The 20,690-nt window shown below is 40.9% G+C and overlaps 1 pseudogene across 1 annotated transcript in view; it reads left to right on the top strand.

Annotated features, from left to right (window-relative positions):
- LOC308300356 (E3 ubiquitin-protein ligase TRIM35-like) overlaps positions 1-20,477 on the top strand; it is a 61,750-nt pseudogene extending 41,273 nt beyond the window's left edge. Inside the window, exons 2-5 of the transcript in view lie at positions 11,930-12,267; positions 13,115-13,157; positions 19,684-19,926; positions 20,338-20,477. The product of the transcript in view is annotated as an E3 ubiquitin-protein ligase TRIM35-like (transcript). The remainder of the gene's footprint in view (positions 1-11,929; positions 12,268-13,114; positions 13,158-19,683; positions 19,927-20,337) is intronic.
- Positions 20,478-20,690: the final 213 nt, after the last annotated feature.

Below are 20,690 nucleotides of genomic sequence, written 5' to 3'. Positions count from 1 at the left end.
GTTAAATGTTGCAACAACACTGTCCTATATTACAACATGACAATAACCCATGACATCTAACAACAATGCTATCTCATTTCCATCAACAACTGCCCATAAGCATTTATACTCAATTGTCCATGAAGTAAATAGTCTTGAAGTTTTGACACAAAATAGATGAATAGATGAGACAATAAGGACCGGACCTTGTATAGTAATCAAGATGGTTTTATTACACAAGGTGTGGTAATACAGTCAACCGGCTAACTTGCTTCTGTGTGGATAAGCCTCGAATGCAAGCGCAAAGAAGCCAGTCCCCAGGTCTGGGTTTTATATCATCTTCTACAACAGTGTGTGTTCACATGCACATATCAGAGATAAGTGGTCAAGGCGGGTGCACATCTTGTCATATGTGTGCGGCTTCCGTGGTCGTGCATGAGAGTGCATGAGACCAAGGGTCAGTGTCCAGTTGATATACCGGTACATGCATGTCCTGATGACTTTGCCTGACCATTGTGCAACATTCATGTGCTGCTGTCCGGTTATCCAGGTTATACAATGACCCTTAATAGCTCAGGTGTCCTGAGTATCTTTATGTGTGAAAGTTGACCAAGTGTCTAAAATGGACAGTCATGGTTACATCTATGGTTAAATAAGTAGGAGAAAAGTCATTCCTTATGTCAAGTTTCTTGGAGACACGTGTACTGGTGTGTACTGGAACATACTGGAATGTACTGGAAGGAACAGAGCCAGGATATGTGTACAGGTGGATACAGGTGTGTGCAATGTGTACTACAGTAATACATTACATCCACATCATGCATCATTCATACTCATTGCTCAAACCAACAGCTTCCATACTCACTTGTACACAATTTCGTTGACAAAAACTAAGATGAAAAATGTTAGTCGACTACCTTTTTTTTCACTGACGAAAACTAAATAAAATAAAAAAAATAAGCTGATGACTGAAAAATAAGAATAAATGTACTGACAATTTCATGAATAAACAAAAACTAGATAAACACTAAGCTATGATGACTAAAAAAGTGACACATTTTAAGACAATTTCGTAAATAAAAAATAAACTAAAATGTTAGGGAGGGACTAGTGAACACTGGTGGATGTGTGTGCGTGCGTTATGTTTCTGAACTCTGCCACATTAAAGCCCTTTTCACACCGGACTGTTGCGTTTGCGGCGCTGCGGATCCCAAAAGGAGTCATAAAAGGAATTATGTGTTTTTTACCGCATGCGACAAGACGCACAAATCGAACTGGGTTCGATCGGTTCGATCGAGAAAAAAACGCACGGCCGCAGCCACTCGTCGCACGGCTGATTCGGATCCGGTGTGCAAAGGGCTCAACTCTTGTTCTTTGGAAATAGTGTTCTTCCAGACCTCATTCTACCAGTAAATATAAAACTTCTGAGAACTGAAACCTTTTATACACCTTTATTTGAATAAAACATATCATTCCAACATGCAGGTTTATTTACAGAGTTATGATTTCTTTAGAACTCAGACCAAAATACATCCTATCAATTAATGAATAAATGAAATGGTCCAGTACAACATTTTGACATGTCATTCTAAATAAAGTAGATGACAAATTAGACTTAATCAGGCATCTTTACAAAATACATGCTAATGTTATACTCTCATCATTTTGATGCGCTACCAAAACACACTCAACATGCATGTCATTATTTTTCAAATACAAAAAAGCTAGACAGTAGACACCAGTTTTGATTGCATAGATCATAAACATCACTTCTCCAGAGTTAAGCGTGGCAACAGTTTTGGCAACATCCTCACTGTGTTTTCAGCGTAAATGAATGGAAAGAGTGCCCCATCGAAATCCTCAGTGTAGGTTAATATGTGTGTGTTAGTATCAAGATCAGTGAACCACACCCTTCCTGCCGAGCAATCCAGCTGGACTCTGATCCTCCGGGGAATACCCGCCCACTCCAGATCAGTGGTCGACTCGTGTGTGTATGTGGCTAAGTACGGACGTCCGTATCGATCCTCCACTGTGCATATTCCCCAGATCCCATCGTCTCCACGTACACGCCCGTGAAAAGCCTCTAGCACACCCAGTGCCCAGCCCCCATCTTCCCCAACGTCAACGTCCCAGCTGTGATACCCTGAGATAAGGGCCTCAGAACCCAGTACCCAGTTCATCGTGGTCATCCTCTCTGGGTTCTGGGGAACCTGCATATCTGGCCACTCGGGTGACTCGTGCACAGCCGTCAGATCGTCTGACAGGAAGCCCGGCTCTAGCGCACTGTTGGGGTCCAGAATGACCGGACAGTAGGAGACGATGTCCTTCATCTTGTCCCAGACACTGAAGGTCAGGTTGCCCAGGTGTTTGGCCACGTCTATCAGTGCTCCTCGGTCCTCCTTATTATCTGGGAACTGGAATCTTTTCACCATCGCCTTGCAGTCCTGTAGGAATGAGCCGTCTGGGAATGTAGCTCTCAGCAGCTGCTCTTGTATGTCTCTGATTTTGTTTGAAGAGAGTGATATGTCTGTGTTCAGATCTTCAATCTGAACCTTCATCAGCTGACTCTTCCGCTTTTCTTCCTTTGTCACTGCAGTGATGCGAGTCTCCTCTTCCTCTCGTAAAAACTGATGAAGCGTTTTAAATTGTTCCTTGATCTTCATCTTTGTGTCCCGGGCCTGGAGCTTGATGTGTTCTGCTGTTTGGACACATTTACTCCTGGCTTTATTAAAAACCTTCAGTTTATACTGCAAAGTTTTCAGGGATTTCTGGATTTGCTTCTTGAAGTCCCGTGCAGCTTCATTGACTGGTCTGGATCTGTGGGTTGTCTGTGATGTCTCAGCATGCAGAGTGCAGTCCTGTGTGAAGGCCTCACACAGCTTCTTCAGAGCCAGGTTACGGGGTGGATGGTCCATTGAAGATACCTGCTTACAAACTGGACATTCCTTAATTTGCTTCTTTTTCCACCATGTCTCCAGACAGGATCTACAGAAGCTATGGCTACACAACAGCACAACAGGATCTTCAAAGATGTCATGGCAAACAGCACAGGAAAAATCCTCCTCTGAAAGAGACGCCATAATGTCTCTCAGTGATGCTACAATCACTCTGATCAAGACAGGAGGAAAATCAGCCAGTCAGCAGCAGATGTTTCCTGAAGTTGACTTTCACAGTGAATCCTGGTCCTTGTTAAAGCCAGACAGAGTCAGCAGCAGCAGTCTGGGTCAGCAGTGTTTCAGACAGTCTGTCTTCACTCACTGGAAGTTGTGTGTTTTGGTCTGAACTGAGCTGAAGCTTTTATTGCCTTGGATGAGTCTGGTGTGAAGGGGCGGAGCTTTGACATGCAAATTACGCTTGTGCAGCACACACAAACAATCTATTGTGTGTGTGTGTGTGTGTGTGTGTGTGTGTGTGTGTGTGTGTGTGTGTGTGTGTGTGTGTGTGTGTGTGTGTGTGTGTGTGTGTTTTCAGTTTACTAAAGAGCTTGAGATAGCATATATACTGTAATATTGTACAGCATACACCCCGGGTACTTGGAACCATTTATGGAATTGGTTTCATCACACTGTTCAGAGCTGGTTTATGGACTTCATGTCTGCTTTACAATCACAATATCTTATTTTAATTTCAAGGACCACCATAACTCTGAGAGGGTACAAATGTAACATTTTCATATAGGGTACACATGAAACTCAGAGTGACAGACCTGTTAGAGTCCATTTGCAACCCCCTATAGCAGGGTTTTCAGGCCAAGGACCCCTTAGCTGAGAGGGAGATAAAGCAGGGACCCCCACTACATATTGTATATTATTTTGTTGCATCTTTTTACTGACTTCTTTGACAGCACTGTCAAATTTGTGTTCATGTGTATTTTTTCTCCCGTGCTCTCTTGCAGTGCGAGGCGTTGAGAGCTTGTAGATCTGCTATTTTTGGTCAAAGTTCTCCTCAGAATAGGGATGCGAGGGTTCAAGTTAGTTGTTCGTTTAAAATAATTATCCCATATCACACAAAGATTTGGAGGCCACGTTGTAGTAATTCCTGTTTCATTGTTCAATCCTTCCACATGTTATGTCCCTGTGTTTAGTGTGACATTTCGACCCCCCTTTGTATATTTGTTCACAAAACAGACATGCTTATGCCCATTTACAATTTAAGCATTTAGCAGACATTCAGCATATTCCAGGGCCAGGAGTGGCATATTCCAGGAGTGTACATGTGGAACTGAATGGACTCTTTCAGGTCAATTTGGTTCCATGTGAGAACACACTCATTAGAAATCTACACTGAAACACTTCAGCTGTGTTTCCATTTGAATGCCAACACATTAGTGGGTAAAAACACTGAACGATGATGGGGTGACAACTCTTTCACAGCTTTCTACAGAGGTGTCTCATTGCTTTTCTTAAAGGTCTATGAATATCTAGTGTCCCAGCAGGGAGTTCCATTGTCCCATTCATGATGGTTTTGGTGTGAAGAAGCTCCTTCATTGACTTCAACACAATGGAACATCAGCAACAGGTAACCTCAACAAAGCTGTGAACGACCTGAGAGGCAAGAAAGGCTGATTTATTTTCCTTTGAGGAAGTCACGAGGACTGAGTTGATCCAAGGGCCAGACCAACTCAAATAATGCCTGCAGAATAGATATAAAAAATATTGATATAAAAAAGGCTATGCCAAGCTACCCCTACCAGCAATGTGACATAGTTCACACAATGCTATACTTTCCCCGGTTTTTCAGAAGTAGGCCTATTTTCATCATGTTTGCATTTATTTATTATGTTTTTAACGTTTTCTTCTCATGCCAATTGAAGCTCCTTTTATTGAAAATTGAATGGACAGAATCAGTGAGCTCAAGTCTCATGGCAGAGAAAGGCCACATGCACACATGACTACCAAGAGAAGACTTTGCACTGTTATCCTTATAAGACCCTGCATTTCAATGTTGTTGTTTTTACTAAACTAAGCAATATAAAGACTTCTAACGGGACGGGAGTCTGTAGTCTTTTTCATAATGTTGTCTTTAATTATTATTATTTCATAGATTTTCTGAAATTTCCCAAGAGAAATTAAAAAAAAAATCACAAATCTAAAACAAATGTAAAATGATTTCACAGTAGGCTACATTTTTAAATAAATTCCATAGGGGGGGGACCTTTTAAGAATTGTGACGATGTTAAATGTACAATCTCAGAATGCATCGCGATTTTCACTACTTTGGGTCTGGGGGAGACATCAAATTACTCTTTTGTGTCTCAAGCTAAAATGTTTGGGAACCAAACACTCTGGTTCTTTAGAGTCCAGTGGTTCTCAAAAAATGTCATGTCATGGACCTCAAATTAATATGTAATAATAACTCTTCTGAAAACATACCTTAAAATAAAAGATTTATTTAAAAGAAAAGAGCCAATTTATATAGACGTGGTATCTATCTATCTAAAAAAAAACAATGTCCTATTTTATGAGCATTTAAACTGTGGAGAATTAGAGTGGAATCTTTACAAAATACATGCTAATCTGATGATGAGAGCATTAAGGATATGCTCTTATCACTTTGATGCACTACAAAAATAAAACACTCAAAATGCTGAAAAGTCTGTTAAGGGGCGGAGCTTTGACATGTAAACAGTCTCAACACACAAATGCGAGCATGCACGCACGCACACACACACACACACACACACACACACACACACACACACACACACACACACACACACAGAACACGTGTAGGCTACGTGGATATGACCAATACAGGACTCAGGATAATCAAGTGAAAGTGTAAGTAATTAATCAAAAGAAATAGCAGACAAACTTTGCACTGTGATACAAAAAAAAAATATGAGCTGATTAATATTGATCTTTGTGATTGAATCAAATTGTTGTCCCGACCTGAAAATGTATTTCAATTTACTCTAACCCTAAACAGCTGGAAAGACAGGACTGTTACTGAAGTAAACTAGAACTTTAACCAACCACACACACACACAACAAACACATTATTTCATGTCTTTCATATAGGAAGAGTTCAGCCAGCTGTGTGTCTTAACAGAACATAAAGAAAATTAATTGTAAAGGTTCTCTTAAGTGTTTGTCACATCAGTGTGTTCCTCCTACATCACACAAAACGTGTTGATGTATCCCTGATCAAGAGCTCATTATTTAGACTCGTTTTAACTTGAGACCCAAAAGAGACATTCTTAGTTATTGGGGTAGCCTACAGCATTTTGTAAACAGAGTATGTCACATTGCAACTAGGACAAACCGGCTATTATAAATAGTTATACACAAATCTGACTTGAGTCCATATTTAGCATAGGCCTACATAGCCATGAAGTGGTATAGCTAGTGGTGCATATAAGACGAGAGGCATGTAAATGAGTAGGCTGCACACAATTAACGCAGTTTTAACACAATTGCAGCAGCACTATGTGTTTCAAGTTTTGTTCTATCACTTTATTGAGTCAGTAAGCCCTCTGGACAGGACTGGAATGCTGCCCACTCGTCTAGCTTGATGTTGTTTGATGGCATAAAAATCCCCTCTTGCCTCTCAGGTCGTTCACAGCTTTGTTGAGGTTACCTGTTGCTGATGTTCCATTGTGTTGAAGTCAATGAAGGAGCTTCTTCACACCAAAACCACCATGAATGGGACAATGGAACCCCCTGCTGGGACACTAGATATTCACCTTTAAGAAAAGCAATGAGACACCTCTGTAGAAAGCTGTGAAAGAGTTGTCACCACACCATCGTTCAGTGTTTTTACCCACTAATGTGTTGGCATTCAAATGGAAACACAGCTGAAGTGTTTCAGTGTAGATTTCTAATCAGTGTGTTCTTAGTGGATGTGAATGTGGGGGTTGGTGGTCTCCAACCAACATGATAACACTTATGTAATGTTTGTGTCAGAATTTGAATCAAATGCATTTGAAACCACAATTGTATCCATTTATAACTCCAGTGTAGGCCTACACATGGAACCAAATTGACCATTCAGTTCCATGTGTACATTCTCAATATTTCAGGGGGAGGCTGAAAAACCATGCATGCTCAGTAGTGTTGCTATCCTTTAAGATTTTAACAATTCTGGTTCCTTACAGATTCCCTCTAAACTGAATAGTTGCTTGGTCTACATATTTGTCTTAGATTAGCCTACTATTTCTTATCATTTGTTGTATTAATGTTGATGTACTGATTTGCTTATTGTAAATCGTTCGGAAATTAAAAGTGTCTACTAAATGCTTAAATTGTAAATGGGCATAAGCATCTTACAACCCATTATGTGACATATATATGAACATCTTTACACCTAGGCCAAACATAAGGTATGCTATGTCAAGGAGAGACCTGTTTCCATCAGAACTGACTGAAAATAACTTTTGACTTTTAACCACTTGAACCCTATTCTCATGGGCAGGTTAACCAAACATAAATGGTAAATGGTAAATGGTGCATTTATATAGCGCTTTTAATCCAAAGCGCTTTACATAGATTGTGCATTACATTCACCCATTCACACACACATTCATACACCAGTGGCGGAGGAAGCCATGCAAGGCACCAACCTACTCACCGGAGGCAATTAGGGGTTCAGAGTCTTGCCCAAGGACCCTTCGACATTAACTCAGGGGGAGCCCGGATTCGAACTGGGAACCCTACGGGATTTATACCCTTCGTGCTCTAATACCAGTTTCTCTACCCCTGAGCTACCCCTGAGCTATGCCGCCCCTTAGCTGATCTACAAGCTCACAACAAGTCACATCTACAAGCTCACGTTGTGAGCTTGTAGATCGGCTATTTTTGGTGAAGAGAGTAGGCAGTAGATGGAAACCAACACATGGAAACATAACTCATCAAGTACAGTGCAAATCAGGTCTGTTTACTAAGCATATAGTGAATTGATATTGATGTAGTGACTGATATTGATGAATTCCAAACATTTAATAGCCGATTATTCTGCAGCACCCCTGGACAGGCATCCACTTCAGGGCGGATTCACACTGCGGTCTCGAGACCGGTCTCGAGGCTACTTGGCAGATGTTTAAACCGGTTTTGACAGTGTGAAGCGTGCGGTCTTCCTCAGAAACAGATAGCCTCGAAACCACCTCAAGAGGTAGTCTCGAGACTGCATTGTGCGACCTCGAGACCGGTGAGCCGCAGTGTGAAGCAACCGGCCTCAAAAACGGTATTGATGTTGAACGTGACCTCATATAATGTCGACGAGTCAGCCGTCGGCACAAATAAACACTGGGTAACAGTTGTCGACATGGCCATGGGATCAGCGACTTCATCTCACAGAGAGATTGCTTGCTTGTAGGACTGTCTTCTAAAATTCGTTTATATGTTTTATATCACCAGTTAGCCTACTACTGTGGTGCGCTGGACTGGTGTCATGTACTTCCAATTGGGAGAAGTAGCAATTGGCGAACAGTTATTTATTGTCTCGCACCAGCGCACTGAGGCAGGGGTGAAAGTGAGACGGGACGGCCAGAACCGGCGCTCCGTTAAAACATTCGGAACACGGGACTGTAATCTAGGCTGACCTAGGATCAGATTCAGGTCCGTTATTAGCCGCGAGGCAGCGACATGAAGTATGGCTGTAACTGTGAGATGATGGTTATGCTGCTCTGGGATCAGATTTACAGCGGGAGGGGGGGGGGGCTTGGTGCGTGCGTGCATGCATGTGTGTGCGCTGTCGCCCGTCGGGAAAGAAAAGCAGAAAGAGAAAGCACTAGCCTACAAGTTAAACCATGAACTGTTAAACCATGAAAACAAACCGAAAATGACTTACCGCTGTTGATAGAAAATAGCCTAAAAGTATTCCTTTATCCCTGACTTTTGTTTCGATGTTATAGATTCCTTGGCACTGCTTGTGCACTGCTGTGCCTGCTTGACGTGCCATTAATGTGAATATTAAGCCACAAGCGTTTCAGCCATGTTGATTATTAAATAATTAAAATAATAACGTGCGCTGCGCTGCCTGTCTCGCTCATCATTCTGCACGTTTATGCGCCTGGAAAATAGCAGATCTACAAGCTCACAACGCGTCGCGGATGCAAGGTCAGTGTGAGCTTGTAGATCAGCGACACAGGTCAATTGATATGCAAATAGGCTTGTTTGTCTTGTCGAGGTGTGGGGGGTGCGAGACCCAAGACCACTGCAACAATGTTCCACACTGCGCTGTCGCGCGTCATTGAATTGTTACACCAACTTTCGTGCCTGAATTTATTGGCAACCACCATCAGCAATGTCGCATAGTTGATGACACTATGTGCATACCGCCACCTATAGGACCGGGCTGTATAGTGCTAGTGATCTCCAGGGAGGCCAGAAGGTCTGCCAATGTGAATGCTGGCCAGCGTGAACCAGCAACCAAGAATCAGTTCTAATCAAACGGATTGCAGTGTGAATCCGCCCTGAGAAACCCTGGCTGCATTACATGCCCATTACAGGTCCATTTGGCATAGGTCACTGATGACCACTGAAGCTATGGCTAAATATGGACTAGTCAGGCTGTTACACTATTCTAAACTTTTGATATTTACCATTTCAGGTACATACAGTTACCTGCATCAGTGGAATGCAGGTACAGTATAATTGCCTTGCAAAGTAGCCAATTTTACATTGAGGTCTAAAGTGTAGTTGCTTGTTTGGGCGTGCTTCCACATGTTGTTTAAACCAGTGGTTCCAAACATTTTCATGTCATGGACCCCCAAATTAATATGTGGGGGGTCTAGCAGAGCCCGTACGGGGTAGATTCTGGGGAATATCCGCACATTCAGATTTCTCACTAGGAACGATCACAGACAGGTCTTGCACTGAACTCAGAGGGACACACATTCCCTGTAAGATCAGAGTCCATCTGGACCGGGACAGAGGAATGCTGTGGTTCTCTGATCCTGATACTGACACACACATACAATCTCAGTTTCACTGAGACTCTTTTTCCATTCTTTTCCGCTACCAATACTATTATGAAGGTGTTACCGGAGAGGAAGTGTACATCTGGAACAATTTTAGACGAAGATCATGAAGATTGCGACTATAGAAGATCATTATGGAATATGGAATATGTATTTTATGGGCTCTATTGTAAAGACGCTCAATTAAGACTAATTGGTCATCTATTTTCACTTTCAACCATTTAATCTATAAACGTATATAACTAAACTGATTTTGTCACGCTACAAAATAAGTAAGCCGACTGATGGATTTGTTTTGGTCTGACTTGTTTTATATTGCTAGGTAGCGAATTTTCATTATTTTAGCCTATGGTTTTATTGTGTGTGTTGGGATGTCATGGCTTTGCTTCGCGAACGTTTGACTGATATGTTATGTTATTTTGAATTTGGGAGGAAAAATCTTTGTGTCAAAACGATATGAGCATGAATGATGATGATGAAAGATTAGCTTTAGTATTTCATGGGATCTATTGTAAATATACCCAAGTGTAATTGGTCAACTACTTCCTCATACATATACCCATTTTGCTTGAATGTCAAAAGGTTTTACTGAATGATTTAATCCATTGGATTTTGAAATATATGGCACTGGATTGTAATTTTACTGTGAACTTGTGGATCGAACAAGATGCTTTGTATTAATTGTGAAATAAAAACAAAATAAAACTACAGATGTGGTTCATTATTTTCCCTTCTAGTCCTATGAATATCTAGTGTCCCGGCCAGCAGGCAGTTTCATTCTCCCATTCTGTTTTTTTATGTGCAGATTAGAAGCTACTTTGGAACAATGAGTCCATCTCCCTCCACATGGTGGAGCTGTGGAGCTGAATAGTGGGGTGAAACCATTCTTCTTATAACTCTATGGATGAAACTAATCAAACAAAGTTCAGAAACTTGTGTTTGTTATGTCTTTCTTTGTGTCACTAGACTAGATTCATTTTGAGAGTTTATTTGTTGTAGTGCATCACCAATTCAGTCTAATGCCCATCTACTTCCTTGTAGAAGATAGAATCACCGTAACATTTTGCATGAATCTAAAAAAAAAATCTCTGTCCATTTAATTCATTAACTTCTGAATTATCTTGTCATTTCACAAAACTGTAATGTTTTAATTCAAATAAACATCTACTTGTGTGATTGAGTTCAGTATTTCAGTTATGTTACAGCAAATGATTGAAGAATTTATTAGAAGTTTGCAGTAGAAAAAAGTAGTTTCATGACCGTACAAATCACTGGTTCAAGGTCAACTAAAAGGAGATCCTAGAAAGCCAAGGCTTATTTCCACAGCAAAACACTGTCTTTAACTCATGCAGTCACAGTCTCCAAATTGTGACTATTTACAATAAAGCTTATGAGTAGCTTCATAGCATAGTGGGTTTTCTCAATTCAAGGCTAGTCTAATTGCAGAGTGTGCTCATTGGCATACAATCTCTGTACTGGAACAGAGGAAAACTGTCATTCTCTGATCCTGACACATATGCACCTTCACACACACTTTCACTGAGAGACTCTTTCCATTCATTAGTGCTGCTACTAAGGTCATTGATGCTGATGTCATTGATGCTGCTGCTGCTGATGTTGTAGTTGATATCGTATTTTATGTCAGACACATTGATACTGATGCTCATGATGATGATGATGATTATGTTGGTAACATGTTTTATGCAGGCCATTAGGCAGTGTATTTTCATGATTCCAGTCTTGTTGTGTAACATTTGACAACAGGTTTGTAGTTATTTAGTATTTGAACAAAACATTCAAGTGACTTCTGATAATCATTTTCAACATTTTGAGAGTTTATTTTTTGTAGTGCATCAAAATGATAAGAGCATGAAGGAATAGTAGCCTGTATTTTACAGACTCCATTTCGAATGGGTACTTTCCCCCCTAGAAGATAGAATCACTGTACTGAATCACTCACTGAATCTCAAAATCTATACAGGAGACTCTTTCTAACTGTTCACAGACTGCAAAGAAACCTGACCTTCAGAGTCTGGGAGAAGATGAAGGACATTGTCTCCTACACTCCTGTCGTTCTGGACCCCAACACTGCCAAACCAGGACACGTCCTGTCCGATGATCTGACCACTGTGAGACCTGAAATGAAGTGGCTGCCTGACAACCCAGAGAGGTTTGACCGCTTGGACATCGTCCTGGGTTCTGAGGGCTTTAAACTCAGGGGCTCACAGCTGGGATGTTGAGGTTGGAGACAGTAAATACTGGTCACTTGGTTTGCTAGGAGAGTCTTTTCAGAGGAAGGGAATTAGTGGAGGACCATTCTGGAGAATAAGTGCAGGTTCACACTCCGCCGCGACGTCGTCCAAAAACCGGTGCGGTTAAAAGCCAGCTTTAGTCTCACAGCCTCTATCTGCCACCCATTTGTACACATGAAACTCAGAGTGACAGACCTGTTAGAGTCCATTTGCAACCCCCTATAGCAGGGTTTTCAGGCCAAGGACCCCTTAGCTGAGAGGGAGATAAAGCAGGGACCCCCACTACATATTGTATATTATTTTGTTGCATCTTTTTACTGACTTCTTTGACAGCACTGTCAAATTTGTGTTCATGTGTATTTTTTCTCCCGTGCTCTCTTGCAGTGCGAGGCGTTGAGAGCTTGTAGATCTGCTATTTTTGGTCAAAGTTCTCCTCAGAATAGGGATGCGAGGGTTCAAGTTAGTTGTTCGTTTAAAATAATTATCCCATATCACACAAAGATTTGGAGGCCACGTTGTAGTAATTCCTGTTTCATTGTTCAATCCTTCCACATGTTATGTCCCTGTGTTTAGTGTGACATTTCGACCCCCCTTTGTATATTTGTTCACAAAACAGACATGCTTATGCCCATTTACAATTTAAGCATTTAGCAGACATTCAGCATATTCCAGGGCCAGGAGTGGCATATTCCAGGAGTGTACATGTGGAACTGAATGGACTCTTTCAGGTCAATTTGGTTCCATGTGAGAACACACTCATTAGAAATCTACACTGAAACACTTCAGCTGTGTTTCCATTTGAATGCCAACACATTAGTGGGTAAAAACACTGAACGATGATGGGGTGACAACTCTTTCACAGCTTTCTACAGAGGTGTCTCATTGCTTTTCTTAAAGGTCTATGAATATCTAGTGTCCCAGCAGGGAGTTCCATTGTCCCATTCATGATGGTTTTGGTGTGAAGAAGCTCCTTCATTGACTTCAACACAATGGAACATCAGCAACAGGTAACCTCAACAAAGCTGTGAACGACCTGAGAGGCAAGAAAGGCTGATTTATTTTCCTTTGAGGAAGTCACGAGGACTGAGTTGATCCAAGGGCCAGACCAACTCAAATAATGCCTGCAGAATAGATATAAAAAATATTGATATAAAAAAGGCTATGCCAAGCTACCCCTACCAGCAATGTGACATAGTTCACACAATGCTATACTTTCCCCGGTTTTTCAGAAGTAGGCCTATTTTCATCATGTTTGCATTTATTTATTATGTTTTTAACGTTTTCTTCTCATGCCAATTGAAGCTCCTTTTATTGAAAATTGAATGGACAGAATCAGTGAGCTCAAGTCTCATGGCAGAGAAAGGCCACATGCACACATGACTACCAAGAGAAGACTTTGCACTGTTATCCTTATAAGACCCTGCATTTCAATGTTGTTGTTTTTACTAAACTAAGCAATATAAAGACTTCTAACGGGACGGGAGTCTGTAGTCTTTTTCATAATGTTGTCTTTAATTATTATTATTTCATAGATTTTCTGAAATTTCCCAAGAGAAATTAAAAAAAAAATCACAAATCTAAAACAAATGTAAAATGATTTCACAGTAGGCTACATTTTTAAATAAATTCCATAGGGGGGGGACCTTTTAAGAATTGTGACGATGTTAAATGTACAATCTCAGAATGCATCGCGATTTTCACTACTTTGGGTCTGGGGGAGACATCAAATTACTCTTTTGTGTCTCAAGCTAAAATGTTTGGGAACCAAACACTCTGGTTCTTTAGAGTCCAGTGGTTCTCAAAAAATGTCATGTCATGGACCTCAAATTAATATGTAATAATAACTCTTCTGAAAACATACCTTAAAATAAAAGATTTATTTAAAAGAAAAGAGCCAATTTATATAGACGTGGTATCTATCTATCTAAAAAAAAACAATGTCCTATTTTATGAGCATTTAAACTGTGGAGAATTAGAGTGGAATCTTTACAAAATACATGCTAATCTGATGATGAGAGCATTAAGGATATGCTCTTATCACTTTGATGCACTACAAAAATAAAACACTCAAAATGCTGAAAAGTCTGTTAAGGGGCGGAGCTTTGACATGTAAACAGTCTCAACACACAAATGCGAGCATGCACGCACGCACACACACACACACACACACACACACACACACACACAGAACACGTGTAGGCTATGTGGATATGACCAATACAGGACTCAGGATAATCAAGTGAAAGTGTAAGTAATTAATCAAAAGAAATAGCAGACAAACTTTGCACTGTGATACAAAAAAAAAATATGAGCTGATTAATATTGATCTTTGTGATTGAATCAAATTGTTGTCCCGACCTGAAAATGTATTTCAATTTACTCTAACCCTAAACAGCTGGAAAGACAGGACTGTTACTGAAGTAAACTAGAACTTTAACCAACCACACACACACACAACAAACACATTATTTCATGTCTTTCATATAGGAAGAGTTCAGCCAGCTGTGTGTCTTAACAGAACATAAAGAAAATTAATTGTAAAGGTTCTCTTAAGTGTTTGTCACATCAGTGTGTTCCTCCTACATCACACAAAACGTGTTGATGTATCCCTGATCAAGAGCTCATTATTTAGACTCGTTTTAACTTGAGACCCAAAAGAGACATTCTTAGTTATTGGGGTAGCCTACAGCATTTTGTAAACAGAGTATGTCACATTGCAACTAGGACAAACCGGCTATTATAAATAGTTATACACAAATCTGACTTGAGTCCATATTTAGCATAGGCCTACATAGCCATGAAGTGGTATAGCTAGTGGTGCATATAAGACGAGAGGCATGTAAATGAGTAGGCTGCACACAATTAACGCAGTTTTAACACAATTGCAGCAGCACTATGTGTTTCAAGTTTTGTTCTATCACTTTATTGAGTCAGTAAGCCCTCTGGACAGGACTGGAATGCTGCCCACTCGTCTAGCTTGATGTTGTTTGATGGCATAAAAATCCCCTCTTGCCTCTCAGGTCGTTCACAGCTTTGTTGAGGTTACCTGTTGCTGATGTTCCATTGTGTTGAAGTCAATGAAGGAGCTTCTTCACACCAAAACCACCATGAATGGGACAATGGAACCCCCTGCTGGGACACTAGATATTCACCTTTAAGAAAAGCAATGAGACACCTCTGTAGAAAGCTGTGAAAGAGTTGTCACCACACCATCGTTCAGTGTTTTTACCCACTAATGTGTTGGCATTCAAATGGAAACACAGCTGAAGTGTTTCAGTGTAGATTTCTAATCAGTGTGTTCTTAGTGGATGTGAATGTGGGGGTTGGTGGTCTCCAACCAACATGATAACACTTATGTAATGTTTGTGTCAGAATTTGAATCAAATGCATTTGAAACCACAATTGTATCCATTTATAACTCCAGTGTAGGCCTACACATGGAACCAAATTGACCATTCAGTTCCATGTGTACATTCTCAATATTTCAGGGGGAGGCTGAAAAACCATGCATGCTCAGTAGTGTTGCTATCCTTTAAGATTTTAACAATTCTGGTTCCTTACAGATTCCCTCTAAACTGAATAGTTGCTTGGTCTACATATTTGTCTTAGATTAGCCTACTATTTCTTATCATTTGTTGTATTAATGTTGATGTACTGATTTGCTTATTGTAAATCGTTCGGAAATTAAAAGTGTCTACTAAATGCTTAAATTGTAAATGGGCATAAGCATCTTACAACCCATTATGTGACATATATATGAACATCTTTACACCTAGGCCAAACATAAGGTATGCTATGTCAAGGAGAGACCTGTTTCCATCAGAACTGACTGAAAATAACTTTTGACTTTTAACCACTTGAACCCTATTCTCATGGGCAGGTTAACCAAACATAGCTGATCTACAAGCTCACAACAAGTCACATCTACAAGCTCACGTTGTGAGCTTGTAGATCGGCTATTTTTGGTGAAGAGAGTAGGCAGTAGATGGAAACCAACACATGGAAACATAACTCATCAAGTACAGTGCAAATCAGGTCTGTTTACTAAGCATATAGTGAATTGATATTGATGTAGTGACTGATATTGATGAATTCCAAACATTTAATAGCCGATTATTCTGCAGCACCCCTGGACAGGCATCCACTTTGAGGGCGGATTCACACTGCGGTCTCGAGACCGGTCTCGAGGCTACTTGGCAGATGTTTAAACCGGTTTTGACAGTGTGAAGCGTGCGGTCTTCCTCAGAAACAGATAGCCTCGAAACCACCTCAAGAGGTAGTCTCGAGACTGCATTGTGCGACCTCGAGACCGGTGAGCCGCAGTGTGAAGCAACCGGCCTCAAAAACGGTATTGATGTTGAACGTGACCTCATATAATGTCGACGAGTCAGCCGTCGGCACAAATAAACACTGGGTAACAGTTGTCGACATGGCCATGGGATCAGCGACTTCATCTCACAGAGAGATTGCTTGCTTGTAGGACTGTCTTCTAAAATTCGTTTATATGTTTTATATCACCAGTTAGCCTACTACTGTGGTGCGCTGGACTGGTGTCATGTACTTCCAATTGGGAGAAGTAGCAATTGGCGAACAGTTATTTATTGTCTCGCACCAGCGCACTGAGGCAGGGGTGAAAGTGAGACGGGACGGCCAGAACCGGCGCTCCGTTAAAACATTCGGAACACGGGACTGTAATCTAGGCTGACCTAGGATCAGATTCAGGTCCGTTATTAGCCGCGAGGCAGCGACATGAAGTATGGCTGTAACTGTGAGATGATGGTTATGCTGCTCTGGGATCAGATTTACAGCGGGAGGGGGGGGGGGGCTTGGTGCGTGCGTGCATGCATGTGTGTGCGCTGTCGCCCGTCGGGAAAGAAAAGCAGAAAGAGAAAGCACTAGCCTACAAGTTAAACCATGAACTGTTAAACCATGAAAACAAACCGAAAATGACTTACCGCTGTTGATAGAAAATAGCCTAAAAGTATTCCTTTATCCCTGACTTTTGTTTCGATGTTATAGATTCCTTGGCACTGCTTGTGCACTGCTGTGCCTGCTTGACGTGCCATTAATGTGAATATTAAGCCACAAGCGTTTCAGCCATGTTGATTATTAAATAATTAAAATAATAACGTGCGCTGCGCTGCCTGTCTCGCTCATCATTCTGCACGTTTATGCGCCTGGAAAATAGCAGATCTACAAGCTCACAACGCGTCGCGGATGCAAGGTCAGTGTGAGCTTGTAGATCAGCGACACAGGTCAATTGATATGCAAATAGGCTTGTTTGTCTTGTCGAGGTGTGGGGGGTGCGAGACCCAAGACCACTGCAACAATGTTCCACACTGCGCTGTCGCGCGTCATTGAATTGTTACACCAACTTTCGTGCCTGAATTTATTGGCAACCACCATCAGCAATGTCGCATAGTTGATGACACTATGTGCATACCGCCACCTATAGGACCGGGCTGTATAGTGCTAGTGATCTCCAGGGAGGCCAGAAGGTCTGCCAATGTGAATGCTGGCCAGCGTGAACCAGCAACCAAGAATCAGTTCTAATCAAACGGATTGCAGTGTGAATCCGCCCTGAGAAACCCTGGCTGCATTACATGCCCATTACAGGTCCATTTGGCATAGGTCACTGATGACCACTGAAGCTATGGCTAAATATGGACTAGTCAGGCTGTTACACTATTCTAAACTTTTGATATTTACCATTTCAGGTACATACAGTTACCTGCATCAGTGGAATGCAGGTACAGTATAATTGCCTTGCAAAGTAGCCAATTTTACATTGAGGTCTAAAGTGTAGTTGCTTGTTTGGGCGTGCTTCCACATGTTGTTTAAACCAGTGGTTCCAAACATTTTCATGTCATGGACCCCCAAATTAATATGTGGGGGGTCTAGCAGAGCCCGTACGGGGTAGATTCTGGGGAATATCCGCACATTCAGATTTCTCACTAGGAACGATCACAGACAGGTCTTGCACTGAACTCAGAGGGACACACATTCCCTGTAAGATCAGAGTCCATCTGGACCGGGACAGAGGAATGCTGTGGTTCTCTGATCCTGATACTGACACACACATACAATCTCAGTTTCACTGAGACTCTTTTTCCATTCTTTTCCGCTACCAATACTATTATGAAGGTGTTACCGGAGAGGAAGTGTACATCTGGAACAATTTTAGACGAAGATCATGAAGATTGCGACTATAGAAGATCATTATGGAATATGGAATATGTATTTTATGGGCTCTATTGTAAAGACGCTCAATTAAGACTAATTGGTCATCTATTTTCACTTTCAACCATTTAATCTATAAACGTATATAACTAAACTGATTTTGTCACGCTACAAAATAAGTAAGCCGACTGATGGATTTGTTTTGGTCTGACTTGTTTTATATTGCTAGGTAGCGAATTTTCATTATTTTAGCCTATGGTTTTATTGTGTGTGTTGGGATGTCATGGCTTTGCTTCGCGAACGTTTGACTGATATGTTATGTTATTTTGAATTTGGGAGGAAAAATCTTTGTGTCAAAACGATATGAGCATGAATGATGATGATGAAAGATTAGCTTTAGTATTTCATGGGATCTATTGTAAATATACCCAAGTGTAATTGGTCAACTACTTCCTCATACATATACCCATTTTGCTTGAATGTCAAAAGGTTTTACTGAATTATTTAATCCATTGGATTTTGAAATATATGGCACTGGATTGTAATTTTACTGTGAACTTGTGGATCGAACAAGATGCTTTGTATTAATTGTGAAATAAAAACAAAATAAAACTACAGATGTGGTTCATTATTTTCCCTTCTAGTCCTATGAATATCTAGTGTCCCGGCCAGCAGGCAGTTTCATTCTCCCATTCTGTTTTTTTATGTGCAGATTAGAAGCTACTTTGGAACAATGAGTCCATCTCCCTCCACATGGTGGAGCTGTGGAGCTGAATAGTGGGGTGAAACCATTCTTCTTATAACTCTATGGATGAAACTAATCAAACAAAGTTCAGAAACTTGTGTTTGTTATGTCTTTCTTTGTGTCACTAGACTAGATTCATTTTGAGAGTTTATTTGTTGTAGTGCATCACCAATTCAGTCTAATGCCCATCTACTTCCTTGTAGAAGATAGAATCACCGTAACATTTTGCATGAATCTAAAAAAAAAATCTCTGTCCATTTAATTCATTAACTTCTGAATTATCTTGTCATTTCACAAAACTGTAATGTTTTAATTCAAATAAACATCTACTTGTGTGATTGAGTTCAGTATTTCAGTTATGTTACAGCAAATGATTGAAGAATTTATTAGAAGTTTGCAGTAGAAAAAAGTAGTTTCATGACCGTACAAATCACTGGTTCAAGGTCAACTAAAAGGAGATCCTAGAAAGCCAAGGCTTATTTCCACAGCAAAACACTGTCTTTAACTCATGCAGTCACAGTCTCCAAATTGTGACTATTTACAATAAAGCTTATGAGTAGCTTCATAGCATAGTGGGTTTTCTCAATTCAAGGCTAGTCTAATTGCAGAGTGTGCTCATTGGCATACAATCTCTGTACTGGAACAGAGGAAAACTGTCATTCTCTGATCCTGACACATATGCACCTTCACACACACTTTCACTGAGAGACTCTTTCCATTCATTAGTGCTGCTACTAAGGTCATTGATGCTGATGTCATTGATGCTGCTGCTGCTGATGTTGTAGTTGATATCGTATTTTATGTCAGACACATTGATACTGATGCTCATGATGATGATGATGATTATGTTGGTAACATGTTTTATGCAGGCCATTAGGCAGTGTATTTTCATGATTCCAGTCTTGTTGTGTAACATTTGACAACAGGTTTGTAGTTATTTAGTATTTGAACAAAACATTCAAGTGACTTCTGATAATCATTTTCAACATTTTGAGAGTTTATTTTTTGTAGTGCATCAAAATGATAAGAGCATGAAGGAATAGTAGCCTGTATTTTACAGACTCCATTTCGAATGGGTACTTTCCCCCCTAGAAGATAGAATCACTGTACTGAATCACTCACTGAATCTCAAAATCTATACAGGAGACTCTTTCTAACTGTTCACAGACTGCAAAGAAACCTGACCTTCAGAGTCTGGGAGAAGATGAAGGACATTGTCTCCTACACTCCTGTCGTTCTGGACCCCAACACTGCCAAACCAGGACACGTCCTGTCCGATGATCTGACCACTGTGAGACCTGAAATGAAGTGGCTGCCTGACAACCCAGAGAGGTTTGACCGCTTGGACATCGTCCTGGGTTCTGAGGGCTTTAAACTCAGGGGCTCACAGCTGGGATGTTGAGGTTGGAGACAGTAAATACTGGTCACTTGGTTTGCTAGGAGAGTCTTTTCAGAGGAAGGGAATTAGTGGAGGACCATTCTGGAGAATAAGTGCAGGTTCACACTCCGCCGCGACGTCGTCCAAAAACCGGTGCGGTTAAAAGCCAGCTTTAGTCTCACAGCCTCTATCTGCCACCCATTTGAATGGCGCATTATGTTCGTCAGTCGACTCTCA

The sequence above is a fragment of the Nannobrachium achirus genome (genome assembly GCF_963921795.1).
Source record: "Nannobrachium achirus genome assembly, chromosome: 2".
In the NCBI taxonomy this organism is placed as follows: Eukaryota; Metazoa; Chordata; class Actinopteri; order Myctophiformes; family Myctophidae; genus Nannobrachium; species Nannobrachium achirus.
Note: the sequence above shows the minus strand (reverse complement) of the source record. Positions and strands in the feature narration are given on the sequence as shown.